The sequence below is a fragment of the Ascaphus truei genome, chromosome 9 (genome assembly GCF_040206685.1).
Source record: "Ascaphus truei isolate aAscTru1 chromosome 9, aAscTru1.hap1, whole genome shotgun sequence".
NCBI classification, from domain to species: domain Eukaryota; kingdom Metazoa; phylum Chordata; class Amphibia; order Anura; family Ascaphidae; genus Ascaphus; species Ascaphus truei.
Window position 1 is genome coordinate 14,694,469 of NC_134491.1, and position 15,844 is coordinate 14,710,312.

The following is a 15,844-nucleotide window of genomic DNA, read 5'->3' on the forward strand; positions in this document are numbered from 1 at the left end:
TTAACCAAAGAAGTGAAAATGTATGTAAATAAAAATAGCAATGACAATCAGTAGCACCTAGTACTATCACTCTCTAAACACTGCATTTGCAATGATTGTTTGTTGTACGGACTCCTGTTTCTGTTATTATTCACCTATTGCGTTCCATGTGCAATAGTAGTATCCTGGTGTTAAAATGACTGTTGATTTCACAGAAATAAACCACGCTATAATGAAACATATAATAATAATTATTTGTTTTCTCTCATGTTAGATATGACTTAATTCTTCTTTTAAATTTTTTTTTTTTTAAAGGAACTGAAGAAGGACATAAAAAAAGATCTAAGCAGTAAACCGCCAGACAGACCCAGCCATGACATCTCCAACGGAAGCGCCTTGCTGTCAAGCGAAGCCGCGGTTAGGGCCCCTGGAAGAGGTAATTACGACACGAGACTCCTTTTATGCATTGCCATTCTAATTGTGCTACTCACGTACAACTAAGGTGGCTTTAGAAACCGTGGCAGAGTGTGCAGAGTCTGGAAAGTATTCAGCGTCTGCCTTAAACTTGAATATGATCAGAGTCAAATGAATCCATGGGTGCTTTTGACCAAAGTAATATTAATACAAAAATATGCAATTATTATTAATACAGAAAGACGGTGATATTAAAAAAAAGTTTTTACAAACCACTTTTCTCATTTTAGAGTAATATTTGTTATGAACTGATTCTAACACAACCTTGACCATGGCAATCATTGGCAGCGTTCATTGAGCCTAAAAATAGCCTTTAACAGCCTTTTTGTAAAGTCATTGTTTTTCGTCGTGCTGTTCAGGGTTATATTTTTTGAGGCCTACATACAGTAGAAAAAAAAATATCCATTCAAATGCTTTTTTGGGTAATAAATACTTTTTTGGGTAGTAAATCACTTTATTAACTCTGGCCCGAAAAGAAGAATTTTGGGATGCTTTTGAGAAAGTGGAGGAAGTGTTTTGAGTGTCTATAGATGTTAGTTTCCATATTTTCCGTGGGAAATGACAATATATCAACTGAATTGACAATGAAATCTCAGACATTGCAGTCTTTGGTTCTCAGAATCTGCAGGGTGTGTGTAATGCGCAATAAGATACATTCTACAGATACAAATATGTATGTATGCGTAGGTCTGAATGTCTTACACAGTAGGTTAGTGGCCCCTTCCAGGGTTGGCTTTATTTTTGTTAAACAAATCATGACACGGTGTAATATGTCATGTGTTGTTGTTCATCTGAGGTTGTATTTACCTAATTTTACGACCTGCTAAGGAACAGATGATTGTTATGCCCTGATATGTAAAACCATAGAATTCAAAGAGGGTGTACTTTCTTTTTCACACAACTGTATATATGTGTGTGTGTGTGTATATATATATATATATATATATATATATATATATATATATATATATATATATATATTTGAAAACGTTGTATGTTTGCTGTTCTTATGGGCAATCTGATTGGTCTGTCGGTCTGTCACTCAGACTCTGGCCAATCAGATTGGTTCGTCAGGCCACCCGCCCCCCCACGGCTCTCATTGGCTAGTGTGTTCTAACAGTCTAATCCACTCTTACACACACACACCACCCTCACACCGCGTGCGCCTCTCCAAGACTGCCTACCACACGTGCACCAGCCACTGCCTCCCGCCCAGGTAAGCTACTAAACCGCCGCCTCACAACCCCTGCAACTCCGGCCTCCCCTCCCAGCTCACACCCCTGCCGCCGGACCGCCACCTCACAGCCCTGCGCCTCCGGACTCCCCTCCCAGCTCACACCCCTGCCGCTGGCCCGCACCTCAAACCCCTGCGCCTCCGGCCTTGCCTCCCTTCCCGCCTCGCCTCCCAGCACACACACCTGCCGCCTCCCGCCGGCTGGTAGAGTAAGTGGGGGAGCGGGCGAACGGGGGAGTAAGCGGGGGAGCGGGAAGAAATCAATAACATAATGGCCCCCGTCGTACCCCCCTCACCCGTACCACACTATATTCAGACACGCTGCCTCCCTCCTCACCTGCCGCCTCGGAACACACGGAATAATCCGCGGTGGAGCGGGCAAACGGGGGAGGGAGCGGGTGGACAGGGGAAATATAATAATTCTCCACCCCCCCACTCTCCACCCCCTCCACCCCCCCACTCTCCACCCCCCGACTTCCCCTCCACACCCCCACTCCCTCTCCACATCCCCACTCCCCCCTCCCCCTCCACACCCCTCCTCCCCCTCCAAAATCCCACTCCCCCCCTCCACCTCCACACCACCACTCCCCCCTCCCCCTCCACACACTCCTGCCACCTCCCGCCTCTGCCGGCCGCCTGCCCTCCCCTGCCTTTCGCCCGCCCTCCCGCCCATGCCTTTCGCCCGCCCTCCCGCCCATGCCTTTCGTCCGCCCTCCCGCCCATGCCATTCGCCCGCCCTCCCGGCCATGCCTTTCGATCGCCCTCCCGCCCCTGCCTTTCACCCGCCCTCCCGCCCCTGCCTTTCACCTGCCCTCCCGCCCCTGCCTTTCACCCGCCCTCCCGCCCCTGCCTTTCACCCACCCGCCGCCCAAACTCCCGCCGCCCGCACTCCCGCCGCCCTCCTGCCTCTGCCTTTCACCCGCACGCACTCCCGCTGCCCTCCTACCTCTGCTTTTCACCAGCGCGCACTCCCGCCGCCTCCCACTTATGCCTTTCACCCACCCACCGCCTCATACCCCTGCGCCTCACAGCCGCCACCTGCACTCAACAGACACCCGCCGCCTCTCACCCACCCGCCACACTCGACACACACCCGCCACCTCTCACACACTCGACACACACCAGCCGCCTCCCGCCCCTATGCACCAACATCACTGACCAGCTGCCGCACCCACTCACTCTCCACCCCCCCACTTCCCCTCCACACCCCCACTCCCTCGCACATCCCCACTCCCCCCTCCCCCTCCACACCCCCGCTCCCCCCTCCACACCCCTCCTCCCCCTCCAAACCCCCACTCCCCCCCTCCCCTCCACACCCCCACTCCCCCTTCACACCCCCACTCCCCCTTCACACCTCCACTCCCCCTCCACACCCCCACTCCCCCCGTCTCTGCCTTTCACCCACCCCCTCCACACACTCCTGCCGCCTCCCGCCTCTGCCGGCCGCCTGCCCTCCCCTGCCTTTCGCCCGCCCTCCCGCCCATGCCTTTCGCCCGCCCTCCCGCCCATGCCTTTCGCCCGCCCTCCCGCCCATGCCTTTCGTCCGCCCTCCCGCCCATGCCTTTCGCCCGCCATCCCGCCCATGCCTTTCAGCAGCCCACCCGCCCCTGCCTTTCACCCGCCCTCCCGCCCCTGCCTTTCACCCACCCTCCCGACCCTGCCTTTCACCCGCCCTCCCGCCCCTGCCTTTCACCCACCCGCCGCCCAAACTCCCGCCGCCCGCACTCCCGCCGCCCTCCTGCCTCTGCCTTTCACCCGCACGCACTCCTGCTGCCCTCCTACCTCTGCTTTTCACCAGCGCGCACTCCCGCCGCCTCCCACCTATGCCTTTCACCCACCCACCGCCTCACACCCCTGCGCCTCACAGCCGCCACCCCGCACTCAACAGACACCCGCCGCCTCTCACCCACCCGCCACACTCGACACACACCCGCCACCTCTCACACACTCGACACACACCAGCCGCCTCCCGCCCCTATGCACCAACATCACTGACCAGCTGCTGCACCCACTCACTCTCCACCCCCCCACTTCCCCTCCACACCCCCACTCCCTCTCCACATCCCCACTCCCCCCTCCCCCTCCACACCCCCACTCCCCCCTCCCCCTCCACACCCCTCCTCCCCCTCCAAACCCCCACTCCCCCCCTCCCCCTCCACACCCCCACTCCCCCTTCACACCCCCACTCCCCCTTCACACCCCCACTCCCCCTCCACACCCCCACTCCCCCCGTCTCTGCCTTTCACCCACCCGCTGCCCACACTCCTGCCGCCTCCCGCCTCTGCCGGCCGCCTGCCCTCCCCTGCCTTTCGCCCGCCCTCCCGCCCATGCCTTTCGCCCGCCCTCCCGCCCATGCCTTTCACCCGCCCTCCCGCCCATGCCTTTCGCCCGCCCTCCCGCCCATGCCTTTCGCCCGCCCTCCCGCCCATGCCTTTCGCCCGCCCGCCCGCCAATGCCTTTCGCCCGCCCTCCCGCCCATGCCTTTCACCAGCCCACCCGCCCCTGCCTTTCACCCGCCCTCCCGCCCCTGCCTTTCACCCGCCCTCCCGACCCTGCCTTTCGCCCGCCCGCCTATGCCTTTCGCCCGCCCTCCTTCCCATGCCTTTCACCCGCCCTCCCGCCCATGCCTTTCACCAGCCCACCCACCCTTGCCTTTCACCTGCCCTCCCGCCCCTGCCTTTCACCCGCCCTCCCGCCCCTGCCTTTCACCCGCCCTCCCGCCCCTGCCTTTCACCCGCCCTCCCAGCCCCTGCCTTTCACCCGCCCTCCCGCCCCTGCCTTTCACCCGCCCTCCCGCCCCTGCCTTTCACCTGCCCTCTCACCCCTGCCTTTCACCTGCCCTCCCGCCCCTGCCTTTCACCCGCCCTCCCGCCCATGCCTTTCGCCCGCCATCCCGCCCATGCCTTTCAGCAGCCCACCCACCCCTGCCTTTCACCCGCCCTCCCGCCCCTGCCTTTCACCCGCCCTCCCGCGCCTGCCTTTCACCTGCCCTCGCCTTTCACCTGCCCTCCCGCCCCTGCCTTTCACCCGCCTTCCCGCCTCTGCCTTTTACCCACCCGCCGCCCGAACTCCCGCCGCCCGCACTCCCGCCGCCCTCCTGCCTCTGCCTTTCACCCGCACGCACTCCCGCTGCCCTCCTACCTCTGCTTTTCACCAGCGCGCACTCCCGCCGCCTCCCACCTATGCCTTTCACCCACCCACCGCCTCACACCCCTGCGCCTCACAGCCGCCACCCGCACTCAACAGACACCCGCCGCCTCTCACCCACCCGCCACACTCGACACACACCCGCCACCTCTCACACACTCGACACACACTAGCCGCCTCCCGCCCCTATGCACCAACATCACTGACCAGCTGCCGCACCCACTCACTCTCCACCCCCCCACTTCCCCTCCACACCCCCACTCCCTCCCCACATCCCCACTCCCTCTCCACATCCCCACTCCCCCCTCCCCCTCCACACCCCTCCTCCCCCTCCAAACCCCCACTCCCCCCCTCCCCCTCCACACCCCCACTCCCCCTTCACACCCCCACTCCCCCTTCACACCTCCACTCCCCCTCTCCCCCTCCACACCCCCACTGCCCCCGTCTCTGCCTTTCACCCACCCGCTGCCCACACTCCTGCCGCCTCCCGCCTCTGCCGGCCGCCTGCCCTCCCCTGCCTTTCGCCCGCCCTCCCGCCCATGCCTTTCGCCCGCCCTCCCTCCCATGCCTTTCACCTGCCCTCCCGCCCATGCCTTTCATCCGCCCTCCCGCCCTTTCCTTTCGCCCGCCCTCCCGCCCATGCCTTTCGCCCACCCTCCCGCCCATGCCTTTCACCAGCCCACCCACCCCTGCCTTTCACCTGCCCTCCCGCCCCTGCCTTTCACCCGCCCTCCCGCCCCTGCCTTTCACCTGCCCTCCCACCCCTGCCTTTCACCCGCCCTCCCGCCCCTGCCTTTCACCCGCCCTCCCGCCCATGCCTTTCGCCCGCCATCCCGCCCATGCCTTTCAGCAGCCCACCCGCCCCTGCCTTTCACCCGCCCTCCCGCCCCTGCCTTTCACCCGCCCTCCCGCCCCTGCCTTTCACCTGCCCTCCCGCCCCTGCCTTTCACCCGCCTTCCCGCCTCTGCCTTTCACCCACCCACCGCCCGAACTCCCGCCGCCCGCACTCCCGCCGCCCTCCTGCCTCTGCCTTTCACCCGCACGCACTCCCGCTGCCCTCCTACTTCTGCTTTTCACCAGCGCGCACTCCCGCCTTTCACCCACCCACCGCCTCACACCCCTGCGCCCCACAGCCGCCGCCTCTCACCCACCCGCCACACTCGACACACACCCGCCACCTCTCACACACTCGACACACACCAGCCGCCTCCCGCCCCTACGCACCAACATCACTGACCAGCTGCCGCACCCACTCACTCTCCACCCCCCCCACTTCCCCTCCACACCCCCACTCCCTCTCCACATCCCCACTCCCCCTCCCCCTCCACACCCCCACTCCCCCCTCCCCCTCCACACCCCTCCTCCCCCTCCAAACCCCCACTCCCACCCTCCCCCTCCTCCCCCTCCAAACCCCCACTCCCACCCTCCCCCTCCACACCCCCACTCCCCCTTCACACCTCCACTCCCCCTCTCCCCCTCCCCCTCCCGCCCCTGCCTTTCACCCGCCTTCCCGCCTCTGCCTTTCACCCACCCGCCGCCCGAACTCCCGCCGCCCGCATTCCCGCCGCCCTCCTGCCTCTGCCTTTCACCCGCACTCACTCCCGCTGCCCTCCTGTCTCTGCTTTTCACCAGCGAGCACTCCCGCCGCCTCTGCCTTTCACCCACCCACCGCCTCACACCCCTGCGCCCCACAACCGCCGCCCGCACTCAACACACACCCGCCGCCTCTCACCCACCTGCCACACTCGACACACACCCCGCCACCTCTCACACACTCGACACACACCCCGCCACCTCTCACACACTCGACACACACCAGCCGCCTCCCGCCCCTACGCACCAACATCACTGACCAGCCGCCGCACCCACTCACCACACACCCGCCGCCTCACACCCACCTGCCGCCTCCCGCCTCACAATCACACCCCAACACACCGACCTCACACCCCTACACACCGACATCACTCACCAGCCGCCGCCCGCACTCACCAGACACACGCCTCACACCCTAGCGGGACTCCCACCCACAGCCAGCACTCACTACCCACGCGCCACCCGTACTGAACACCCACCCGCCGCCTCACACCCTAGCGGGACACACACCTCACATTTTTACATCACTTACGTCACCAAAATATACATTGTACTGTGGTGTGTTTACAATAAACCATTTTTCAACAACATCGTATTACATTTTCTTCCATCTTTCTTTTCAACATTATTATACAACCTTTCCACCAAATAGTCAACCTGTTGTTCCCCTATTTATAAATAATACTACCTGTTACAGATTTACATCCCGGGCAACGCCGGGTATATCAGCCTATATATATATATATATATATATATATATATATATATATATATATATATATATATATATTCCAGTGTATCTGCGTGTTCCAGTACTCCCAGTGTATCTGCGTGTTCCAGTACTCCCAGTGTATCTACGTGTTCCAGTACTCCCAGTGTATCTGCGTGTTCCAGTACTCCCAGTGTATCTGCGTGTTCCAGTACTCCCAGTGTATCTACGTGTTCCAGTACTCCCAGTGTATCTGCGTGTTCCAGTACTCCCAGTGTATCTGCGTGTTCCAGAACTCCCAGTGTATCTACGTGTTCCAGTACTCCCAGTGTATCTGCGTGTTCCAGAACTCCCAGTGTATCTGCGTGTTCCAGTACTCCCAGTGTATCTGCGTGTTCCAGTACTCCCAGTGTATCTGCGTGTTCCAGTACTCCCAGTGTATCTGCGTGTTCCAGAACTCCCAGTGTATCTACGTGTTCCAGTACTCCCAGTGTATCTGCGTGTTCCAGTACTCCCAGTGTATCTGCGTGTTCCAGAACTCCCAGTGTATCTGCGTGTTCCAGTACTCCCAGTGTATCTGCGTGTTCCAGAACTCCCAGTGTATCTACGTGTTCCAGTACTCCCAGTGTATCTGCGTGTTCCAGTACTCCCAGTGTATCTGCGTGTTCCAGAACTCCCAGTGTATCTGCGTGTTCCAGAACTCCCAGTGTATCTGCGTGTTCCAGAACTCCCAGTGTATCTACGTGTTCCAGTACTCCCAGTGTATCTGCGTGTTCCAGTACTCCCAGTGTATCTGCGTGTTCTAGTACTCCCAGTGTATCTGCGTGTTCCAGTACTCCCAGTGTATCTGCGTGTTCCAGTACTCCCAGTGTATCTGCGTGTTCCAGTACTCCCAGTGTATCTGCTATCTGCGTGTTCCAGTACTCCCAGTGTATCTGCGTGTTCCAGAACTCCCAGTGTATCTACGTGTTCCAGTACTCCCAGTGTATCTGCGTGTTCCAGAACTCCCAGTGTATCTACGTGTTCCAGTACTCCCAGTGTATCTGCGTGTTCCAGTACTCCCAGTGCGTGTTCCAGTACTCCCAGTGTATCTGCGTGTTCCAGTACTCCCAGTGTATCTGCGTGTTCCAGTACTCCCAGTGTATCTGCGTGTTCTAGTACTCCCAGTGTCTGTGTGATCTAATGCAACCTACCCTCCCATGTGGCTGTGTTTCAATGCCCTTCGGTATATGCCAATGTGTCCCACTGAGATTGTGTATGCCAGATCCTACCACATGTATTAGTGTTTATCTAGTTATTTTAAAGAGTATGATTATAAATTAAACAAAACTGAGAGTGCAGCATGTAAAGCGATCATTGCATCTAAATGAGCTTGCCTCATCTACAAAGAGATTTTCAGATCTTATAAATGATTCTGTAACACCTGATTTTGATCCATTTAAAGGTATCATAATTTGCAATGTATGTAAAGGCTGTGAAATACAGTACGAGTATTTTATAGTTTTTGCTTTATTTAAACATTCCCTCAAAACAGTAGTTCAAGCTGACGTTTTTTCTTAGTTTTGCCCCCCTTCAATATGTGCATCAATACAATCCATACAATAAGTAATTAGCTAAGTTGCCGATCGATTCATTCCCTGTGACCTATCGGCGAAGATAAGGCTGGGGAGTTCACTAAATGGCTGTCAGTGCAGCAGAAGAGGACCAAAGATGCAAAGTTCTGTAGGAAAGATTGTGTCACTAGATACAATTGGTGCACTGCTAGAGAGTGGGCAGGGTTCAAAAAGGGTATGTCCAAGCCTGTTTCAGAAGAGGAAGGGGGTGTGACTTTGTAAATGGTTGCTATAGATATAAAAAATGCTTGTTACATTATAATACATTAAAAATTACATTCATGGGTTTAAAAAAAACAAGCTAGAAGTATTTTCTCATAGTAAAAAAAAACCCCACACATGTAGGATTTTGCTTGGTCTGCAGCCCGATAATCTATGAACCCAGCTTCCACTCGTTCCTATAGTTGGTGAAAGGGAAGCAGGCAAAGCACATTGCAATGATATGACTGTTGTAGTTACTCTAGATCAGGGGTGCGCAAACTTCTGATGCTAATTTAAATGCCTTGTGGAAGAGCGCGAGCCTCTGCAACCGCCCCCCACCCCCAAGAAAATCCTGCGCCCGCCAGTTTGCGCACCCCTACTCCAGATGTATAAAGGCCTAACTTTAATTTGCAGTTTGCATTGCTCTAGAAGCCATAGTAGTTAATTATAGGTTTTGATAACTTTTTGGGGAACAACTTGAGAGTTCTTCATACAGTGGCGGCCGCCTTTATCCTCGTGCGGCCGTATCGGCGCAACTCTGAAAACCGCGGGCAGATGCAGTATTTGCGGTATGTTCCGGTATTTTGGCCGCCTTTATCCTAGTGCATTGTATTAGTGCTGTCTCGGCATGAATGCGGCATGAACGCGGTGAAGTGCATGGCATTCGGAAAAAATACCCAAACAAAATGGGAGATGTTGGAGAATAAAAGGGGCCGTGACAGTAGGTGTAATTGCAGTGTACACCGCTTTTGAAACCTCGCAGGTCTTTTGAACGCACAGCTCGCTTGAGGGAGGTTTAAACAGCGTTGTACATTGTAGTCACATCTGTGTAGAGATTGGTGGTTCTCTAAAGGTTATAATACCCTACAACAGGCCTGCACAACTCGTAAAGTGCGGAGGGCCGAACTGCTCCAAGGAAAAAAAAATTGGGCCGCACGGGTAAAATCATCATCATCATCGTCTCTCCTCCAGCACCTCATCATCATCCTGCACCTCCCATCACTCTCCCCCCCCTGCATCTCCCATCACTCTCCCCCCTGCACCTCCCATAACTCTCCCCCCCTGCACCTCCCATCACTCTCCCCCCCCCTGCCCCACAACCCATATCGGCAGGCACCACAACCAATAACAGCAGACCCCACAACCCATATCGGCAGGCACCACAACCAATAACAGCAGGCCCCACAACCCATATCGGCAGCCCCCCAGCCCATTCCATGTCAGCATCCCACCCCTAAGTCAGCAACCAGCATATCCCCCCCTAGTCAGCATCCCCCCCGCCAAGTCAGCATTCCCCCCCCCAACTCAGGATCCCCCCCCCAAGTCAGCATCCCCCCCCCCAAGTCAGCATCCCCCCCCAAGTCAGCATCCCCCACCCCAAGGCAGCATCCCCCACCCCAAGGCAGCATCCCCCACCCCAAGTCAGCATCCCCCACCCCAAGTCAGCATCCCCCACCCCAAGTCAGCATCCCCCACCCCAAGTCAGCATCCCCCACCCCAAGTCAGCATCCCCCACCCCAAGTCAGCATCCCCCACCCCAAGGCAGCATCCCCACCCCAAGGCAGCATCCCCACCCCAAGGCAGCATCCCCCACCCCAAGTCAGCATCCCCCACCCCAAGGCAGCACCCCCCCCCAAGTCTGCATCCCCTCCCCAAGTCTGCATCCCCCCCCCCAAGTCTGCATCCCAGCCCCAAGTCAGCATCCCCACCCCAAGTCAGCAGCATCCCCCCCCCCAAGTCAGCAGCATCCCCCCCCCAAGTCAGCAGCATCCACCCCCCAAGTCAGCAGCATCCCCCCCCAAGTCAGCAGCATTCCCCCCCAAGTCAGCAGCATCCCCCCCCCCAAGTCTGCATCCCCACCCCAAGGCAGCATCCCCACCCCAAGTCAGCATCCCCCACCCCAAGTCAGCATCCCCCCCCACAAGGTAGCATCCCCACCCCAAGGCAGCATCCCCACCCCAAGGCAGCATCCCCACCCTAAGTCAGCAGCATCCCCCCCCAAGTCAGCAGCATCCCCCCCCCAAGTCAGCAGCATTCCCCCCCCCCCAAGTCAGCAGCATCCCCCCCCCCCAAGTCTGCATCCCCACCCCAAGGCAGCATCCCCACCCCAAGGCAGCATCCCCACCCCAAGGCAGCATCCCCCACCCCAAGGCAGCATCCCCCACCCCAAGGCAGCATCCCCCACCCCAAGGCAGCATCCCCCCCCCCAAGGCAGCATCCCCCCCCCCCAAGTCAGCATCCCCCATGCCTACCAGATGATGTTGGCGGCGGGAGCAGACTCTGTTGCCGCCGACGGTGGTAAAAGGAGGAGAGGAGGTGGTGGATGGCGGCGATGGCAGGTGAAGCAGGGGGAACCGCGCTCTACTAACAGACCCTGAAGTTCCGGGTCGCGGGACTGGTGGAGCGCGTTCCCCTGCTGGAGCCGGGAAGGGGGGTTAGGGGGGTTACAGGAAGCGCACGCGTTTGCTGGTGCGAGCTCCTAGAGGGCACAGACAGCATGCGGCCGCGAGGGTTTACCAGGGAAGGAGAGGAGTGGGGAGGGAGAGGAGGGGGGAAGAAGGGGGGCCGTCACAGGGGGGGGGAGCGGGCCCGCAGAGGAGCTGCGTGTTGCTTCCCCTTCCGCCCCACGTTGGGAGCAGGGGGGGGGGGAAATCGGGCCCGCAAAGGAGCTGAGAGTTGCTTGCCCTTCCACCCCACGTTGGGAGCAGGGAAGGGGGGGGGGGGGCGGAGCGGGCCTAGCGCATGCGCGCCGAGACCGCAGGGAATCGGCGCCATATTTGTTTTCAAAGTTTTTTTTTTTTTTTTTCAAAGTTTTTTTTTTTTCAAAGTTTTTTTTTTTTTTTTTTTTAAATCTCATAGAGGACCGCACAGAGAGGCCAGGCGGGCCGCGTGTTGTGCAGCCCTGCCCTACAAGGAATCTACATTTTCCCATTGGATAAAATCTCAACTCGCTTCCTCATTTCCTCAGGGTTCACATAATGGCAGAGTTTCGAAGCTCCTGTGCCCTGCGAGCCAATAGGAAGCCATACCGTCATCAGATTTAGCTTCCTATTGGTCGACCTTGACGCTGGATCTTTAAACTTTGCCGAGATACCAGCACCGAGGTCTGTATCTCGGGAAGCAGGGGGTCCCCAGAGCTGAAATTAATAGGGTTCAGCTCCTTTAAATAAGTGTCATGGCAAATATTGCTATTTTATTTATGTGATGCTTTCTTTCAGCATGTAATTATTTCAAATACATGCAGTTCCTGATGGGATTAATGGACAAACACATGGGCCAGCTGGTTTTGTATCTGCCGTCAAATTGTACGGATTAATCCAGTGCAAATTAATTGGACTCATCACAACATCCTACATGTAGCGAGATACTGGAGCGTATGGAAATTGTCCTTGCTAAAGCATTTGGTTCCCGGGTTGGAGGTCTGTGAAATGCAAAAACAACCGCAGCGCGATTTATGACCGTGCCCTGCTAAATAATGACATTTACTTTCCAGGGGGCTGTGTAAATTGCTCGTCATGTCGGCATTAAGCTGAAGATGTGAAATTATATTGGCACTATTCGGAGGTGACCTTACAAACCCATGGCATCTGTATCATGTCTGGAGTATAGATTGCAGAATTCTAATTGGCATGTTAGCATCTTTCCTGTACCATTTGATGGATAGTTTTATTTTCATTGCAGTTTAAATAAGCTATTGGTACAGTACCAGTCCATGACTGGCTTTCCAAAGAGGTAACATGTATCATGTTACTTCAATGAAAAGAGTATTAGTTGTTTGTCTAGCTGCTCAATTTTTTTTAATTCCAAAACATGTTTCATTTTGATTGACATTCAATTATTTTAATAGCCCTAAAGCAGTAATGAACTCAACTCGGTTTTTTTTCTTTCTTTTTGGTCACTCTGTGAAATTGTCGGTCCTGCTTTGTGGTACCTGACGTTTTCTACTGCTGAGATACAAAGCCCGGAAAAAGGAGCGTTTTGACCCATGTTCCATCATCTTGTGAAACCATATATATTAGTGTTACTGCAGGTATCAAATTCTGAGGTTATGTATCAAAGTATCCCGGCGGCAAAACGGGAACAAAAAAAAACCGCCCCAAATTTATCAAAGTAAAAACATCCATTATTTCCTAAGGTTCCTACATCGTTATAAATTTGGTTCAGTTATCTCGCTCCAGTTTTGCCCCCACTTTTGCAGCCAGGAGTCTATGTGCCTGTCAACACATCTCTGCACAGTTGATCCTCCTCCTCCGATTTCAGATGTCAAGACCATTTATTAACACGTTTCTCACACTTAATGCACATTTTTTCCCCACTTCTATGGAGCTTGGTGCATAGTCCCCAAAAGGGCTGATTCTGAATTGTCTATTCAAGTGAATGGGTGTGTTTGTCCAATCACAGTTTTGGACTTTATAGAATCAGCCCTGAAGTCTTGGGACCCGCCTGACACACAGGGGTTTTTTTTCTTTGTAAAGTCTCCCGGTACCATTACAAAAGGATTGCAATAGATTTATCAGAGGAAAAAATCCTTCTTCTTTTTGATAAATATGGGGCTGTTTTTTGGACCAGTTTTCAGCAAGAGACCTTAGGAAATCGACTCCATAAACACCTGTTCAATTTGCTTTTAAGATGCTTCCTAGTGCTAGAGAAGAGTTCAGCTTCATTCAAATGGGACTAAAACATTCTCCATCATGGGAAGTGGCTTCACAGCATGTTGAACAAGAACCACAGCATCTGTGGCTAAGATATATATGATGAATGCGTTATAAAGTCTACAGTAGAACCTTTTCAGCAGAAGCTCATGGAAATCGTACAAACAGAGATAACCGCATTTTTTTTATGCTCACGAGCATGGATATTTGCTGTCTTTGAAAATGTGCGGCCAGCGGGAAAGAAGACAACAGTTTTAGTTTTGAAGTGTGACAGTTTTCGAAACATTTCGTTTAAATTGCAGAAGCTGCCTCGCACAGGGGTGTCAGAAAGATCAACCTTTCTCAATAACAGTAACTTTGCTGAGTGAGAGAGACTTTGTTCAGTACGCGGCTGAAAAAGTAAATGATACTACGGAAAAAATATTTCCATTTCACTTTGTCCAGAACAATTGTTACCAAATATTTCTGCAATTCATCTTTACGTTTTCCTCATTTTAAATGATCTTTTTATATATTTGTGTGTGTGTGTGTGTGTGTGTGTGTGTGTGTGTGTGTGTGTGTGTGTGTGTGTGTGTGTGTGTGTGTGTGTGTGTGTGTGTGTGTGTGTGTGTGTGTATGTATATATACATACACACACACACACACACACACACACACACACACATTAAAAGATGGTGCCGATAGATTAAAAGATGGCGCAGAGTAATAATAATTTATATATATATATATATATATATATATATATATATATACATACACACACACACACACACACACACACACATTAAAACATGGTGCCGATAGATTAAAAGATGGCGCAGAGTAATAATTATTTTTATATATATATATATATATATATATATATAACTCTGCACCATTTTTTAATCCCGATCCACTAACTAATTAAGCAAAAAGGTGGTTGGGACTATTTATCTCATGGTTATGGTCATTCTCCTAATCCAGGGGTGGCTAACTCCAGTACTCAAGGGCCACCAACATGTCAGGTTTTCAGGATATCCCTGCTTCAGCACAGGTGGCTCAGTCATTCTAAGGCTACGCTTATAGCGACGGCGACGCGACGGTCGCTGGAAAATCAAATAGAGATGACTTCCAGCAATCGCGACCAATCCGTCGCTCCATCGCGTCGCGCTTGCTGTAAGCGCACGTGACGGCGGCAATGCATTTGTTTTGCTGCGACGTTGCGTCGCTGTCGCCGGCACTATAAGCACAGCCTAACTGAGCCACTGAATGAGCCACCTGTGCTGAAGCAGGGATATCCTGAAAATCTGACCTGATGGTGGCTATTGATGGCTGGAGTTGGCCGCTCCTGTCCTTGTCCATAGGGACCACAGTAATTAAACATGTTTGTTTACAACTCTGTCATCTATTCTTGCTTTCCTTGAAGATCATTATTAATGAATGCATATTGGGATATTAATTTTATATATTACAAATTTCCCAGAATCCCTTGCTGCAGTGGAAGTGCTGTATGCTGGGTGATAATGGGGAAAGGCAGGTTGCAGACCTGCCTAAGACATGCAGATGAGCATACAGTTGTATTTACATTTGCATATTTGCTTTGCTGTGGAGGGTTTTTGTCACTTTTTTTACTCACCATTACTTAACTCAGTATTATGGTTGGCCCATCCTTTAGCTTCTTTGCATACCCAGTTAATCAACCCACACTGATGAGACCCATTAAGGTCGAAACAGCTGTCTGTGGGTGGTTTTCTGGGTATGCACCTTAACCCTGGCTGTGCTCAAAGCTGTGACCATGCAAGCTTAAGCCTATAGGGAACCATGTTAAAAATGGTTTTAGAGGCAAAAAGTGACACTGTGTGCTCATTTGCATATCATTTCCCAGAATCCCTTGCCGCAGTGTAAGTGCTGTATGCTGGGTGATAATGGGGAAAGGCGGGGTTGCAGACCTGCCAAAGACATGCAGATGAGCATACAGTTGTATTTGCATATATATATATATATATATATATATATATATATATATATATATATATATATATATATATATATATATAGTACCAGAAAAAAATGTCGAACATCAAAACATTTTTGTAAGAAAACCTGACATGTAGAAAATGTTTAAATACAGCTCAGTTAAAAGCTTTAAAAACAGTGATCGGACATTGCAATGAAAATACATTAAAGATATATATATATTGCTATATTCGTGCATTAAATAAATCATACTAAAATCTTTGTTAGAAAAACATTTATCTGAGTA

At 53.4% G+C, this 15,844-nt stretch overlaps 1 protein-coding gene across 1 annotated transcript in view; it reads left to right on the forward strand.

Moving 5' to 3' along the window:
• The first annotated feature begins 291 nt into the window (after positions 1 to 291).
• LOC142502246 (SH3 domain-containing kinase-binding protein 1-like) overlaps positions 292 to 15,844 on the forward strand; it is a 107,097-nt gene continuing 91,544 nt past the window's right edge. The window contains exon 1 of the mRNA XM_075613087.1: positions 292 to 415. The gene's annotated coding sequence lies outside the window, so the exon portion shown is untranslated. The remainder of the gene's footprint in view (positions 416 to 15,844) is intronic.